Source organism: Oncorhynchus gorbuscha, linkage group LG08, assembly GCF_021184085.1.
Source record: "Oncorhynchus gorbuscha isolate QuinsamMale2020 ecotype Even-year linkage group LG08, OgorEven_v1.0, whole genome shotgun sequence".
In the NCBI taxonomy this organism is placed as follows: domain Eukaryota; kingdom Metazoa; phylum Chordata; class Actinopteri; order Salmoniformes; family Salmonidae; genus Oncorhynchus; species Oncorhynchus gorbuscha.
Window position 1 is genome coordinate 5,699,984 of NC_060180.1, and position 17,677 is coordinate 5,717,660.

General features: G+C 44.4%; 1 protein-coding gene and 1 long non-coding RNA gene across 2 annotated transcripts in view; one reads left to right on the forward strand and one right to left on the reverse strand.

Moving 5' to 3' along the window:
• LOC124041121 (leucine-rich melanocyte differentiation-associated protein-like) overlaps window positions 1-17,677 on the reverse strand; it is a 473,611-nt gene that overhangs the window by 294,520 nt on the left and 161,414 nt on the right. The window lies entirely within an intron of this gene.
• Window positions 13,869-17,677, forward strand: part of LOC124041122 — a 165,957-nt gene continuing 162,148 nt past the window's right edge. The window contains exon 1 of the long non-coding RNA XR_006839851.1: window positions 13,869-14,078. This is a non-coding gene — a long non-coding RNA (uncharacterized LOC124041122). The remainder of the gene's footprint in view (window positions 14,079-17,677) is intronic.

A 17,677-nucleotide genomic window follows, 5' to 3' on the forward strand; every position in this document is an offset into this window, starting at 1 on the left:
AGAAAAGTTCCTTCTGATGCGTTACATCACAGCGTGGTGACACCTGGCTGAATACGGCCCTGATAGAACAATACAGCCCTACTCTCACAGCCCAACCTTCTCTTCAAGGTGTCATTTAGTCAGCCACAGACAATAAGATGCAGAATGTAGTGTGAACTGTCAATGAGCATGTCAATAGAGAGAGAGAGAGAGAGAGAGAGAGAGAGAGAGAGAGAGAGAGAGAGAGAGAGAGAGAGAGAGAGAGAGAGAGAGAGAGAGAGAGAGAGAGAGAGAGAGAGAGAGAGAGAGAGAGAGAGAGAGAGAGAGAGAGAGAGAGAGAGAGAGAGAGAGAGAGAGAGAGAGAGAGGAGAGGGAGAGAGAGGACTGTAGCTCAGTTGTTAGAGCATGGCGCTTGTAACGCCAGGGTAGTGGGTTCGATCCCCGGGACCACCCATACGTAGAATGTATGCACACATGACTGTAAGTCGCTTTGGATAAAAGCGTCTGCTAAATGGCATATATATTATATATATTATATTATTATATTATTATTATATATTAGAGAGATAGAGAGAGGGGGGGAGGGAGGGTGGGTATATATATCCTCTCTGACAGATTTAGGGCCGGAGGTCAGCAGGTGTTGTACTCAGCAGGAATTGAAGGTCAATGACGCGGAGTGGCCGACATCAAAAATGAATGTAACAGCCGTCAGTCGTGTCGGTTGCGTCTTCGTCACAAAGAGGGAATTAACACTAGACGTTAGAGGGCAAGGCAACGAGGAGAGGGGTTATATCTTTAGAGAGATATGAACGTTTGTTAGTCTGGGCAGGGCTCGAGTGGGTCTCCCGGAGAAAATGAGAGGCACTTATCCAGTAACGAGATGTTAATGAGCCCCTCTCTAACCAGTTACCATGGTTGTGTCTCAAATGGTCCCTTTTCCCTGTAGGGCTCTGGTCAAAAGAATGCACTATGTAGGGAATAGGGTGCCATTTGGGACATAGCCCATGTCTCTCTCTCTTTCTTTCCCAGAGAGAGGAGACAGAATAAACATAATGTGATTCATGCATCATTTCTATTGTGCGAGGGAAGATGGTACTGTAATAAACTTATCAATCAGACAGGAGCTAGGTTGGAGCAATGAGTCTCACATTTGCTAAAACAACACCATAAACTCAGCTGAGACTGAAAAGATTTGGCATGAGTCCCCAGATCCTCAAAAAGTTCTACAGCTGCACCGTGGAGAGCATCCTGACCGGTTGCATCACAGCCTGGTATGGCAACTACTCGGCATTCGACCGTAAGGCGCTAGAGGGTAGTACATCAGTGGGGACAAGCTTCCTGCCATCCAGGACCTATATAATAGGCAGTGTCAGAGGAAGGTAAAAAAAATGTCAGACTCCAGTCACCCAAGTCATAGACTGTTCTCTCTGCTACTGCACGGCAAGCGGTGCCGGAGAGCCAGGTCTAGGTCCAAAAGGCTCCTTAATAGCTTCTACCCACAAGCCATAAGACTGCTCAACAGCTAATCAAATGGCCACCCTGACTATTTACATTAACCCCCACCCCCACTGCTGCTCCTCACTGTTTATTATCTATGCATAGTCACTTTACCCCTCCCTATATGTACAAATGACCTCGACTAACCTGTACCCCCGCACATTGACTCAGTACCGGCACCCCCTGTATATAGCCTCGTTATTGTTATTTTATTGTGTTACTTTTTTAAATTAGATGCTTTACTTTAGTTTATTTAGTAAATATTTTCTTAACTCTATTTCTTGAACTGCATTGTTGGTTAAGGGATTGTAAGTAAGCATTTCACGGTAAGGTCTACACCATTTGTATTCGGCGCATGTGACAAGTGCGATTTGATTATTTGAATGATAGAATGATACGGTGGGGGGAAATTATTATAATTGTTCTATTTACCTAGGCAAGTCAGTTAAAAACAAATTATTATAATTGTTCTATTTACCTAGGCAAGTCAGTTAAAAACAAATTATTATAATTGTTCTATTTACCTAGGCAAGTCAGTTAAAAACAAATTATTATAATTGTTCTATTTACCTAGGCAAGTCAGTTAAAAACAAATTATTATAATTGTTCTATTTACCTAGGCAAGTCAGTTAAAAACAAATTATTTTTTACAATGATGGCCTACCCCGGCAAAACCCAGACGACGCTGGGCAAATTGTGTGCCGGCCTATGGGACTCCCAATCACGGCCGGTTGTGATACAGCCTGGAATCGAACCAGGGTGTCTGTAGTGACGCCTCAAGCACTGAGTCACAGTGCCTTAGACTGCTGCGCCACTCGGGAAATACTGCCTTACACATCTCTCTCTGTCTCTCTGTCTCTGTCTCTGTCTCTGTCTCTGTCTCTGTCTCTGTCTCTCTCTCTCTCTCTCTCTCTCTCTCTCTCTCTCTCTCTCTCTCTCTCTCTCTCTCTCTCTCTCTCTCTCTCTCTCTCTCTCTCTCTCTCTATATATATATATATATATATATATATATATATGAACGTACCATAGTAGTATTGGTATGATATTGCGCAAATCCAGTGTTACAGGCAGTCTCATAGTTTAGGGGTGAGACAGTAACAGTTGATATGTTGTTCTTCGGCTTGCAAGCCTCCCCCTTTATTCCTCCAAACATAACGATGGTCATTATGGCCAAACAGTTACATTTTTGTTTCACCAGACCAGAGGACATTTCTCCAAAAAGTACGATCTTTGTCACCGTGTGCAGTTGCAAACCATAGTCTGGCTTTTTTATTTATTATTATTATTATTATTATTATTATTATTATATTATTTATTTGGCGGTTTTGGAGCAGTGGCTTCTTCCTTGCTGAACAGTCTTTTAGTTTATGTCGATACAGGACTCGTTTTACTGTGGATATAGATACTTCTGTAACTGTTTCCTCCAGCATCTTCACAAGGTCATTTGCTCTTGTTCTGGGATTGATTTGCACTTTTCTAACCAACGTACGTTCATCTCTAGGAGACAGAACGCGTCTCCTTCCTGAGCTGCATGATGGCTGCGTGGTCCCATGGTGTTTATACTTGAGTACTATTGTTTGTTCAGATGAACGTGGTACCTTCAGGCATTTGGAGATTGCTCCCAAGGATGAACCAGACTTGTGGAGGTTTACAATGTTTTTTCTGAGGTCTTGGATGATTTATTTTGATTTTCCCATGATGTCAAGAAAAGAGGCACTGAGTTTGAAGGTAGGCCTTGATATACATCCACAGGTACACCTCCAATTGACTCAAATGATGTCAATTAGCCTATCAGAAGCTTCTAAAGCCATGACACCATTTTCTGGAATTTTCCAAGCTATTTAAAAGGCACAGTCAACTTAGTGTTTGTAAACGTCTGACCCACAGGAATTGTAATACAGTGAAATAATCTGTCTGCAAACAATTGTTGGAAAAATTACTTGTGTCATGCACAAAGTAGATGTCCTAACCGACTTGCCAAAACTATAGTTTGTTAACAAGACATTTGTGGAGTGGTTGAAAAACTAGTGTATGTAAACTTCCGACTTCAACTGTACCATTATTAAGCCCACAGGAGGAAATGCCTATGCACAGCCAAAACTCCACCCCAGCCTCACCTGAACCCTCCAACCCAGCAAACCCTCGTGTAATGACTTTCTCCTCCTAATCAAGTCTTCCCTGTAAGTAGGAAGGGCAAAATGATTTGCACAAATCAATCTGTCCTGTCATTGGCTGAATCGCGGCCCCTGTGTTCTACACCAGACGCTAAACAGCTAACCTTTCACCTGAAGGATGATGGTCGCTGAGTGAACCAGTCCTCTTCTTTCTTTTTCGCTCCGTGGCGGCGAAGGACATTGCGCTAGTCTGAGCGAGTCTGAACAGATGTCAGTGTTGGCCGTGGAGCCTCGCCAGTGACAGCAGGTACAGCTGGGCTCGAGGGGAAACGGAGAGAGACAAGCAGCAGGCGAGAGGCAAATATATGTTTTACATCTCACAGCCTGTTCTGTCCTCCTCTTTTCCCCTCCCTCCATTACCAGATCAGAACATCTGCTTATTGTGCCTGGCACACCCTCCTGCTGACCCGCTATCTTCCTCACCCCCTCCTCCCTCCCCCTCACCTTGACGCGCCCCTCATTTACACTGCCTGGTGTGGGGTGAGAGGGAACAGCAGTCAGAAGAAAAAACAGACGTGGGTTCAAATACTATTTAAAATTATTTTAATCTATCATACTTTATCTGTTCTTGATTGAGCTTGCTTGCCTTAATGGACCAATCGATTAGTTTCAAAACTTTGAACGACGCCCACCTGGCACTCCAGGCAAGCTAGACCAAACGCTCAAAGTATTTCATGATTTCAAAAAGTATTTGAACCCAGGTCTTAGACAGACAGACACTCTCTTTCAGCCAACACTTGACAGGCACAAACACATGACCCAGCCTTCAGTCTCCCGCTGGAGGCGAGATCCTCTGGCTAGCACCGACCCACGCTAATATTCTGCCGTCAGCCCTGTTAGCAGCAAGCACTGTAAACTGGGGAAGTGATGGATATCAGAGTCTTCCAGATAGGATATCAGAGTCAACAAACCTGTTGCTTTAAGCTGATCCCTCTGTGCCCTCCAATGTGGCAGCTATCTGGAAGCGTCTGTGTCTGTGTCTGTGTGTGTGCTCTCTGGAAGCCCCAAGAGGAGAGGAGACGTGTACGCCCCCCCCCCCCCCCCAGTGCAACCTGATCCACAGCAGAACTGAATAGAGCAGGCCTGTAGAGTCCTGCAGACTGCTCCCTGTGTTGCGCAATCAACATCATATGACCGAGAACTCTAGTCACTAATGATGCACATTAATGTTTTTGTGTTACTTATAGTGCAGACAATGTGTATTCTAGACTGATAAATATATATATATATATATAGGTTATGAGACAAAATGGTAAATATTAATAATAATATAATTAATATATTTTAATATATATACGACAAATAATAATATAATAACACAAAACAATTGTGTAATATAGTAATAGAACTGTTAATAACCGTTAATAAAGGTCTACCAGAGACGAGTTGGAGTCTAACTCAGCTTTCTGTATAGCTGGTTGATTGGACCTTTCACATTGAACACAATACTCCAGAAACGTGCAAGTCCTGCTCATACCATGTGTTAATATGTTGAGCACCGAGTACTCATTCAGATAAATACATATAATACTTTAGTTACAGTTGGGATGATGAGGAAAACATGCAATGACTTTAAAAAGATGCCAAGAAGATTCCAGAGCATATATTATCCCTGTATTGGTGGCAATTATCCTCTATTTTCTAAATTAAACACTTAAGAGATTAAGCTTTATTTGTGCATCCCAAATGGCACCCTATGCCCTATGGGCCATGGTCAAAAGTAGTGCACTATAAAGGAAATACAGGAACATTTGGTACGCATCCAATCATTCTGTTCATGTTCTCAGAGCTTTAGCCAAGCGGAGGAGAGGAGCATACAAATAAACTCCAACTCTCTGGGGTGAAATTCTGAATTTCATGTAGCATTTTTTTAAATGACTGGTGTGCCGGCCCTCTGGGTTATAACTTTGGAATTAGGATTATTAAACACACGCTGTACTAAATATTTTTTTTTTTTTTTTCATAATATACATGATCAATTAGCCTTTCAAGATGATAAACTTGGATTAGCTAACACAATGTGCCATTGGAACACAGGAGTGATGGTTGCTGATAATGGGCCTCTGTCCGCCTATGTAGATATTCCATAAAAAATCTGCCGCTTCCAGCTACAATAGTCATTTACAACATTAACAATGTCTACACTGTATTCCTGATCAATTTTATGTTATTTTAATGGACAAAAAAATGTGATTTTCTTTTAAAAACAAGGACATTTGTAAGTGACCCCAAACGTTTGAATGATATTTTTTTTACCCCTTTTTTTCTCCCCAATTTCGTGGTAACCAATTGGTAGTTACAGTCTTGTCCCAACGCTGCAAATCCCGTACGGACACGGGAGAGGTGAAGGTCAAGAGCCCTGCATCCTCCAAAACACGACCCTGCCAAGCAGCACTGCTTCTTGACACAATGCTCCCTTAATCCAGTAGCCAGCCGCATCAATGTATCGGAGGAAACGCCTTCCAGTTGGCGACCGTGTCAGCGTGCCCGGCCCACCACAGGACTCACTTGAGCGAAGGGACAAGGGCATCTGGCCTGCCAAACCCTCCCCTAACCCGGAAAACGCTGGGCCAAACGTGCGCCGCCTCATGGGTCTCGCGGTAGCGCCTGGATGCAACACAGCCCGGTACCGAACCAGGATGTGTAGTGACGCAGCTAGGCACTGTAATGCAGTGCCTTAGACCATGGCACCACTCGGGAGACTGACAAAATTTTAACTTGGGATCAACCACTTTTGTAAGCTACTTTCAATATGCTTTTAATTTTAAATTCTTATTTTATTGCAGCTTAAACAACCTGTTGTGACTAGGGGCAGTATTTTCATTTTTGGAAAAATAACGTACCCAAAGTAAACAGGATATTTTGTTAGGACAAGATGCTAGAATATGCATATAATTGACAGCTTAGGATAGTGTAACGATCTGAGTGTAGTGGGTGAGGAGTCAGGCACAGGAAGCAGAGAGTTCAGGTGAGTGCTATTTTAATGCACAGAGAAACGGCGAACATAAGCCAACCCTCACGAAAACACAGGGCGTAAAGAACAAACAAATGCCACAAACAGGGGGACTGTCACGCCTTGGTCATTGTATTTTGTGTTTTTGTTATATGTTTGGGTAGGCCAGGGTGTGACATGGGTTTATATGTTGTGTTTCGTATTGGGGTTTTATTAGCATTGGGATTGTGTATGATTAGGGGTGTGTCTAGTTAGGCTTGGCTGCCTGAGGCAGTTCTCAATTGGAGTCAGGTGATTCTCGTTGTCTCGGATTGGGAACCGTATTTAGGTAGCCTGAGTTCGCTTTGTATTTTGTGGGTGTTTGTTCCTGTCTCTGTGTTGTAGTCACCAGATAGGCTGTAATTAGTTTCACGTTCCGTTCTGTTGTTTTTGTATTTAGTATTCAGTTATTTCATGTACCGCGATTCAGTTCATTAAAGTCATGAGTAACCTACACGCTGCATTTCGGTCCGACTCTCTTTCTTCAACAGACAAACGCCGTTACAGGGACTTAAACTGTCCAGGGAAAACCCACAAAATGGGAAAACACAAAACCCATAGACGTGTACACAAGTACACCAAACAGACCGGCTGACTAATAAAGCCTTACTACTAACTACCTAACTCAAAACAGGTGCATTCAATAAACACATAAGGAGGGGGAGGAAATAGTCAGTGGCAGCTAGTAGGCCGGCGACGACGAGCGCCGAGCGCCACCCGAATGGGAAGGGGAGTGTCCTTCGGTCGGAGTCGTGACAGTACCCCCCCCCCCCCTGAAGTGCGGCTCCCGCAGGTCGACCCGGAGGACGAGGCGCAGGGCGATCCGGATGGAGGCGATGGAAATCCCTCAACATTGACGGATCCAAAATGTTCCTGGTGGGTACCCAGCACCTCTCCTCCGGACCGTACCCCTCACAGTCCACGAGGTACTGCAGGCCCCTCACCCGGCGTCTCGAGTCCAGAATGGCCCGTATCGTATACACCGGGGACCCCTCGATGTCCAGAGGGGGAGGAGGGATCTCCAGTACCTCACCGTCCTGTAGGGGACCAGCTACCACCGGCCTGAGGAGAGACACATGAAACGAGGGGTTAATACGATAATAGGACGGGAGTTGTAATCGATAACACACCTCGTTTATTCTCCTCAGGACTTTGAACGGCCCTACACACTGCGGCCCAAGCTTCCGGCAGGGCACGCGCAGGGGCAGGTTTCGGGTCGAGAGCCAGACCCAGTCCCCTGGTACAAACACGGGGGCCTCACTGCGGTGGCGGTCAGCACTCCTTTTCTGCCGTCCACTAGCCTGTTGCAGGGATTCCTGGACGGCCCTCCAGGTCTCTTTGGAGCGCTGCACCCATTCCTCCACCGCAGGAGCCTCGGTCTGGCTCGGATGCCACGGTGCCAGGACCGGCTGGTACCCCAACACACACTGAAAGGGGGACACATTAGTAGAGGAGTGGCGTAGTGAGTTCTGGGCCATTTCAGCCCAGGGGATGTATCTCGCCCACTCCCCTGGCCGGTCCTGGCAGTACGACCGCAGAAACCTACCCACCTCCTTGTTTACTCTCTCCACCTGCCCATTACTTTCGGGGTGATAACCGGAGGTCAGGCTGACCGAGACCCCCAGACACTCCATGAACGCCCTCCATACTCGGGACGTGAACTGGGGGCCCTGATCAGAAACGATGTCCTCCGGCACCCCGTAGTGCCGGAAGACGTGGGTAAATAATGCCTCCGCAGTCTGTAGGGCTGTTGGGATACCGGGCAACGGGAGGAGACGGCAGGACTTAGAAAACTGATCCACAATCAGAACCGTGGTGTTGCCCTGCGACGGGGGAAGGTCGATCAGGAAATCTACGGATAGATGTGATTATGGCCGTTGTGGAACGGGGAGGGGTTGTAACTTCCCTCTAGGAAGGTGCCTAGTAACCTTACTCAGGGGCGCATACCGAACAGGAGGAGACATAAACCTTAACATCCCTAGCCAAGGTAGGCCACCAATACCTCCCCCGAAGGCTTCCCACTGTCCTCCTCACCCCAGGATGACCCGAGGAGGGTAGGATGTGAGCCCACCGAATCAGTTGGTCCCGAACACCAAGCGGCACGTACCTCCGCCTCGACGGACACTGAGGAGGCGCGGGTTCAGCCCGTAACGCCCGCTCGATGTCCGAGTCCACCTCCCATACCACTGGTGCCATCAGCTTTGAGGCCGGAAGGATGGGAGTAGGTTCGGTGGACCTATCCTCCGTGTCGTAAAGGCGGGACAGTGCGTCCGCCTTCACGTTCTGGGAGCCCGGTCTATAAGATAAAGTGAACCGGAATCGAGTGAAAAACATGGCCCACCTTGCCTGACGCAGGTTCAGTCTCCTAGCTACCCGAATATACTCCAGATTTTGGTGGTCGGTCCAGATGAGAAAGGGGTGCTTAGCCCCCTCAAGCCAGTGTCTCCACACCTTCAGAGCCCTGACCACCGCTAACAACTCCTGGTCCCCCACATCATAGTTACGCTCCGCTGGGCTGAGCTTACTCGAGAAGAAAGCGCAGGGGCAGAATTTTGGTGGCGTACCCAAGCGCTGTGATAGCACGGCACCCACCCCAGCCTCGGACGCGTCAACCTCCACTATGAATGCTAGAGAGGGGTCCGGATGCGCCAACACGGGAGCATCCGTGAACAGCGCCTTCAACTTGTTAAAGGGGAGTGTCTTTCGGTTGGAGTCGTGACAGATAGAAAACACTCTAACGTTTCCAAAACTGTAAAAATATTGTCTGTGAGTATAATAGAACTGATATTGCAGGCGAAAGCCTGAGAAAAATCCAATCCGGAAGTGCCTCGTGTTTTGAAAGCTCTGCGTTCCAATGCGTCCCTATTGAGCAGTGAATGGGCTATCAATCAGATTACTTTTTCTACGTATTCCCCAAGGTGTCTACAGCATTGTGACGTAGTTTTACGGATTTATGTTGAAGAATACCTGTAAGCGGCTACATTTTGTAAGTGGTCACCTGATGGCTCTCACAGTGACTCTCGCGTAAAATACAGAGGTAGCCATTTTTCCAATCGGTCCTACTGAAAAACCAATTGTCCCGGTGGATATATTATCGAATAGATATTTGAAAAACACCTTGAGGATTGATTATAAACAATGTTTGCCATGTTTCTGTCGATATTATGGAGCTAATTTTGAATATTTTTCGGCGTTTTTGTGACCGTAACTTCCGGTCGATTTCTCAGCCAAACGTGAAGAAGAAACGGAGCTATTTCGCCTACAAAAATAATATTTTGGGAAGAAATTAACATTGGCTATCTAACTGGGAGTCTCGTGAGTGAAAACATCCGAAGCTCATCAAAGGTAAACGATTTAAGTTGATTGCTTTTCTGATTTTGGTGACCAAGTTACCTGCTGCTAGCTGGACAAAATGCTATGCTAGGCTATCGATAAACTTACACAAATGCTTGTCTTGCTTTGGCTGTAAAGCATATTTTGAAAATCTGAGATGACAGCGTGATTAACAAAAGGCTATAAACGCAACATGTAAAGTATTGGTCCCATGTTTCATGAGCTGAAATAAAATATCCCAGAAATGTTCCATCAGCACAAAAACCTTATTTTTCACAAATGTGCACACATTTGTTTACATCCCTGTTAGTGAGCAGTTCTCATTTGCCAAGATAATCCATCCACCTGACAATTGTGGCATACCAAGAAGTTGATTAAACAGCATGATCATTACACAGGTGCACCTTGTGCTAGGTTCAACAAAAATGCAACTCTAAAATGCTCAGTTTTGTCACACAACACAATGCCACAGATATCTCAAGTTTTGAGGGAGCGTGCAATTGGCATGCTGACTGCAGGAATGTCCACCAGAGCTATTGCCAGAAGATTAAAAGGTTAACTTCTCTACCATGAGCCGCCTCTGATGTCATTTTAGAACATTTGGCAGTACGTCCAACCGGTCCAATGGCAGACCACGTGTAACCACTTCAGCCCAGCATCTCCACATCTGGCTTTTACAACTGCGGGATCATATGAGACCAGTGGGTGGGCATATGCCCTTCCAGGCCAACTAATGGCTGTGCCCCTGACCTGTCATGTGAAATCCATAGATTAGGGCCTAATTTATTTATTTACATTTACACATTTCCTTATATGTACTGAAACTCATTAAAATCGTTGTTGCATGTTGCATTTATATTTTTGTTCAGTATATGTCTGTCAATCAAGCTGAACAAGAAAGTAGTGACGTCTTTAATATCATGTCTTCAGTGTCAAATCATTCAACACACTGAATTCTATAGCCATCTTTATAACTTTGCCCATCCTATCACTGAGGGCAGGGCGTTCACTTCAAAAGCCAGGCACCAAAGGATTGCTGGCAATGGCCACATCACACACAAACACACAGACACATACCACTTTGGGTGATAAAGGTACTTATAACCCTACATATACTGTATTTATGGATACCATTAAAAACAAAACTGCTATAAAGGAAATAGCTGACTGCAGAGTAAAAAGCCTGAAGGACCCAATTTCCTTCCGCAGCACCTGACGGACACAGACACAAGCAGATTGCTTTCCAGCACCAATTTTTGGAACCGGTGAAAGACGGCCGCCGCGGCCGCTCTGTGGTCCGAGATTAGTCATAAATCTTCCTTTATCTCCTCCGTGGTGGGAGCAGAAAAGGATGAGTTGCTTTTTTCCATCTCATTCACATGTCTATCTGTCTGTTATCTGTGACCTTGAGCAAAGATTACTGATGCCCTGTCGGTGATATATGACACATCACACAGGCCAGCTTTTCATCCATTGAATTAACCCAGAGAGAGAGACCGAGAGAGAGAGAAAAATGCTAACCTGACTGGTGGATTTCTCACCGTTCATTTGTGCTCATATCCCGCCTCTCTCCATCCTTCTCTCCCACCCCCCTACATATCTCCCTCCTGCCCCCCCCTCCAACCGACATTGAGCAGACTGGGCAGAGAGAATTATGGGTAGCCAAGTTTGGTGGCAAATTGTTTATCTGATCTCTGCACGTCTCTGTGTTTTATAATCTAGTGTGTGTCGGCCTTGTCTCGTCCTCATAACAAATAGTACCTGTCAGTCCAGCCCTCTCCTATCTGGGCCAGAGGTAAAGAGAAGGGTAAGTAACCGCACAGAAGAAAATACATCTCCTGGACAAAATACAAAGAGATTTCTGGTGAGTGATGATATGGGAGATTCTAGTAACGACGCCTCAAAAGAAACAAGAGCTAAAGATAAAAACAGACAAAGATTAAGGAAACAAATGACTGTACATGAAGTGTTAACAGGTTACATATGTCAAGAGATATGTAGTTATCTGAATGAGTAGTGAGAGCAGGTTCAAGTATTACAGTACTAGTTGTGTTATTGTCCTATCGACTGGGCAATACTAAAGTCAGTCCATACATTGAAAGGAGCAATGGCACAAACAAGACATAATGCATCATGTTTTAAATACGCCCAAATAATGGTGCTTTAAAAGAACTAGACAAATGGCAGCGACCACTTCATTCCAAAACTAAGTGTAAAATCATACGTCAGACCAGCCAGGATGGCTGCAGTATTGGGACTTAAAAGGCTCTACATTACAGAGTAATTGCCGTTCCTCTCCAGACTCGACGAGTTCATTAACCGCAAGCTAATCGCTCTCAAATTGGCTCATTTTCAGATCGGACTGAATAAATTGCATTCAGTTCAGTAAAAACGGTCTGTTCTGTTTTTCATAAAGGGGTCTTGGAGCAGACATAAAGGGGTCGTAGAGCAGACATAAAATGGTCATAGAGCAGACAAAGGGGTTGTTGAGCAGAAATAAAGGGGTCGTAGATAAGATTTAAGGGGTTGTAGAGCTGAACAGTCTCTACAAAATATTTTTCTCTTCTTTGTGTTTTCAGGGCGATCCCACAAGCTCAGAAATAAAATATGACACGTCGTGGGTGGTGTAAACCATTATCATAATGGCAGTGCTCATGATCTATTGAATTTTATATGCAGTCTTTGACCTAAACAAAACAAACTTTCTCTTTATGATACTGCTGCACATCCATTTACTATATACAGATATGCTCACACTTCTATGACCTAAAGAGCAGTCCTCAGAGCAGTAATCCTAGGGAAAGATCGACAAAGTCACAGTACCTTTATGTCAAAACAAGTCACATACTCTAAACTAAACCAAAGCTCTGCAGGATACAGTGCATTCGGAAAGTATTCAGACTAGAGGTCGATCGATTACGATTTTCCAACGCTGATACCGATACCGATTATTGGAGGACCAAAAAAAACGATGCCGATTGATGTGCCGATTTTTATTTATTTGTAATAATGACAATTACAACAATACTGAATGAACACTTATTTTAACTTAATATAATACATCAATAAAATAAATTTAGCCTCAAATAAATAATGAAACATGTTCAATTTGGTTTAAATAATGCAAAAACAAAGTGTTGAAGAAGAAAGTAAAAGTGCAATATGTGCCATGTAAGAAAGCTAACATTTAAGTTCCTTGCTCAGAACATGAGAACATATGAAAGCTGGTGGTTCCTTTTAACATGAGTCTTCAATATTCCCAGGTAAGAAGTTTTAGGTTGTAGTTATTATAGGACTATAGCACTGTAGAAAGAACCACTCCATGTGTGTGAATGAATGTCCTACCAACCAGAAGGCCACAGACCTATACAGACCCACTCTCAGTCTGCTAAGTGACAATATAACCATTAGATCTGCTCTCTCAAATCAATTGCCCCACATCGTCTGCACAACTGACACATCTACAACTTCTTCCATTTGTTATATGGTGCTCCATCTGGCCATGGTCGTTTGGCGTTTTAATTTAGTTGCCTCCCGCTCTCTCATCTGTCTCATATTTACAAATGGTGTCAGCCTCCGCCTGCCCGCTCCACATACGTTTTGGAGCGAACCCCACCAGCCGTCGTCCCCGCAGTAAATCTGCGACGAAGCGTTTATTAATAGACAGCAACAGATGTTTAACTGATTGTTGATTGCTAGTCTTGTTGACCACTGAAATATGTTCATAAATGGAATGGAATGTACAGTGCAGTGGAACACAGGCCTCTCCTTGGCAGAGAGGGGCACTGGTGCCAACTAGCTGGGTAGCTAGAGAGTATCTCTCTCCCAACATCTATGTTGCTCTCTCTGCCCCGTCTCTATCCCTTTCACTCTCTGAGGTACAGAACTATATGCTCAGCTGTTGAGGAAGACACACTCACACAGAGGGTCTGTCTGTCTGTCTGTCTGCCTGTGTGTCTGCCTGTGTGAAAGGAGGCAACTGTTTTGCCACCGACAGACACTTCCTCCTGACAGACACGTAGCTGGAAAGTGACACGACGCATCTCAGTTGTCACTCATCAGCAGCAGCAGCCTCTACTGACCGATCGGCCATTCATCTCCTAGTAAGTGGTTGACATGTTTGACTTCCAATACTTTGGAATAGCATCACAGCACTCTGTGAAAAGTTCTCACGGAACTGTCATTTAACATCAACATTGCGTTTCTCAGCGATATGCTGGAATGTAAACTACTGTATATACTATTCATGTAAATCATATTAAAATATCAACATTTTCCTGCCTGTCATTTGGTTGTATAGGTTGAGCTTCGTGTTCAATTACTGTGATAATGTGACAAAGAATGACATAAAAACACAACCTCTGATAAAGCAATATGGAGAGAGATTAATGCTGCAGCTCGTAAAGTTTTTAACCTCGGTTCTGTTATGTAAACTGGGTTGCTTTTGGTTAAGGTTACTGCAGTGCTTAATAGAACACTCTCAGAAAGAGTAATAATTTATCCACACAGTTTTCTGTTTACAGCCCTGGACCCAGTGAGAGAAACAACAAGTTGCAAACTGTGACAAGTTACAAACCTTTAAAGCGGTCAGTAAATATTTGTGTCACTCTATCCAGTAGTGTTATATTACCTTGGCACATTTATCTGACGGGCGCTAAAATCTCATTTCACCCAAAGAATGTCCACGAGGCCACGACAAAATAAATGACAGCCAGACAGACGCAAGCATATGACTAGATATTTAAACCAACGAGATGTTCCACAAAGAGGGGACACCATAAATATTGACAACTAGCAGTGGCAGATGTTGGTGGGAGGCGGAGAGGTGAACAGGAGGAGAAAAAAAAAAGAAATCGCTCAATAGTGTTTTCCTGTTGGGTTAACGGCATGGTTTATACCAGTCCCTGGAAACAGTTTGTATCCTCCAATAGTGTTTTCCTGTTGGGTTAACGGAATGGTTTATACCAGTCCCTGGAAACAGTTTGTATCCTCCAATAGTATTTTCCTGTTGGGTTAACGGCATGGTTTATACCAGTCCCTGGAAACAGTTTGTATCCTCCAATAGTGTTTTCCTGTTGGGTTAACGGCATGGTTTATACCAGTCCCTGGAAACAGTTTGTATCCTCCAATAGTGTTTTCCTGTTGGGTTAACGGAATGGTTTATACCAGTCCCTGGAAACAGTTTGTATCCTCCAATAGTATTTTCCTGTTGGGTTAACGGCATGGTTTATACCAGTCCCTGGAAACAGTTTGTATCCTCCAATAGTGTTTTCCTGTTGGGTTAACGGCATGGTTTATACCAGTCCCTGGAAACAGTTTGTATCCTCCAATAGTGTTTTCCTGTTGGGTTAACGGCATGGTTTATACCAGTCCCTGGAAACAGTTTGTATCCTCCAATAGTGTTTTCCTGTTGGGTTAACGGCATGGTTTATACCAGTCCCTGGAAACAGTTTGTATCCTCCAATAGTGTTTTCCTGTTGGGTTAACGGCATGGTTTATACCTGTCCCTGGAAACAGTTTGTATCCTCCAATAGTGTTTTCCTGTTGGGTTAACGGCATGGTTTATACCAGTCCCTGGAAACAGTTTGTATCCTCCAATAGTGTTTTCCTGTTGGGTTAACGGCATGGTTTATACCAGTCCCTGGAAACAGTTTGTATCCTCCAATAGTGTTTTCCTGTTGGGTTAACGGCATGGTTTATACCAGTCCCTGGAAACAGTTTGTATCCTCCAATAGTGTTTTCCTGTTGGGTTAACGGCATGGTTTATACCAGTCCCTGGAAACAGTTTGTATCCTCCAATAGTGTTTTCCTGTTGGGTTAACGGCATGGTTTATACCAGTCCCTGGAAACAGTTTGTATCCTCCAATAGTGTTTTCCTGTTGGGTTAACGGCATGGTTTATACCAGTCCCTGGAAACAGTTTGTATCCTCCAATAGTGTTTTCCTGTTGGGTTAACGGCATGGTTTATACCAGTCCCTGGAAACAGTTTGTATCCTCCAATAGTGTTTTCCTGTTGGGTTAACGGCATGGTTTATACCAGTCCCTGGAAACAGTTTGTATCCTCCAATAGTGTTTTCCTGTTGGGTTAACGGCATGGTTTATACCTGTCCCTGGAAACAGTTTGTATCCTCCAATAGTGTTTTCCTGTTGGGTTAACGGCATGGTTTATACCAGTCCCTGGAAACAGTTTGTATCCTCCAATAGTGTTTTCCTGTTGGGTTAACGGCATGGTTTATACCAGTCCCTGGAAACAGTTTGTATCCTCCAATAGTGTTTTCCTGTTGGGTTAACGGCATGGTTTATACCAGTCCCTGGAAACAGTTTGTATCCTCCAATAGTGTTTTCCTGTTGGGTTAACGGCATGGTTTATACCAGTCCCTGGAAACAGTTTGTATCCTCCAATAGTGTTTTCCTGTTGGGTTAACGGCATGGTTTATACCAGTCCCTGGAAACAGTTTGTATCCTCCAATAGTGTTTTCCTGTTGGGTTAACGGCATGGTTTATACCTGTCCCTGGAAACAGTTTGTATCCTCCAATAGTGTTTTCCTGTTGGGTTAACGGCATGGTTTATACCAGTCCCTGGAAACAGTTTGTATCCTCCAATAGTGTTTTCCTGTTGGGTTAACGGCATGGTTTATACCAGTCCCTGGAAACAGTTTGTATCCTCCAATAGTGTTTTCCTGTTGGGTTAATGGCATGGTTTATACCAGTCCCTGGAAACAGTTTGTATCCTCCAATAGTGTTTTCCAGTTGGCTCACCTTTCTGATATTCCTCAGCTCTTTCCGTCAGAAGCTGTCAAACACACCAACTATAATATATAGCCCCTCCAACCAGAACAGCTGTATCCATTCCTCTTGCCTCTCCTACCCTGCATTAAATCATACATCAAGATTAATTGATTTCCCGACACTCACGGAAAATAAAATTAATTTTCATGCATATTTTCCCTCCACCATCCCCCAGCATATGAAGTTCGTATATGGCAAGTCATTGACGTTTTTAAATATTCATAGGGTAAAAACATGATAAAGTGTTCTGCATGCAGTCGTATGCAGCCCAGTACTAGCTAGCGGTGTGCTGGGAAAACAGCAGAACTCCCTAATGCCTGTATACATAATAGATGTATTACCATACATCTTAGTTCAACAGCAATCTCTCTCTCCCTCCCTCCCTCTTTCACACAGTGGCAGTTTGACTAATGTGGATGGCCAATTTGGACAGGAAACTAGTAAGACACACCATTCTGTGGCAGCCATTTTATGGTGACCTTCATCCACCTGCGTTTGCCAAGCTAAATAAAGATAACTATCTGTGCACAAGAGGTTGGAGCTGTGGACAAGACTGACTTAATGGTACCAAGTAAAGAACACGGCTACTTTACTGTAGGAACCAGCACCATTACATGACTAAAATTGTGATACTAATTCTGGACATAAAGTCACATCACATTCATGACTGAAACACATTGATCCCACGCCTTAAAGGCAGACAAAATAATGTTGCCACAAGCAGCACAGGAGATTTTGAGATGAGCGTGATCCAAGACTTCGCTCTCACACAGTCACACAGTATCTGCGCACTTGCACGGGTTCACTTCACACTGTTCACAGCCTGGAGGCCAGGGCACCATTACAGCGGAGAAGTTGAGCATCACGCGTCAACGCGATTAGTTGTTGCGGAAATTGATCAACTATGCTGTTT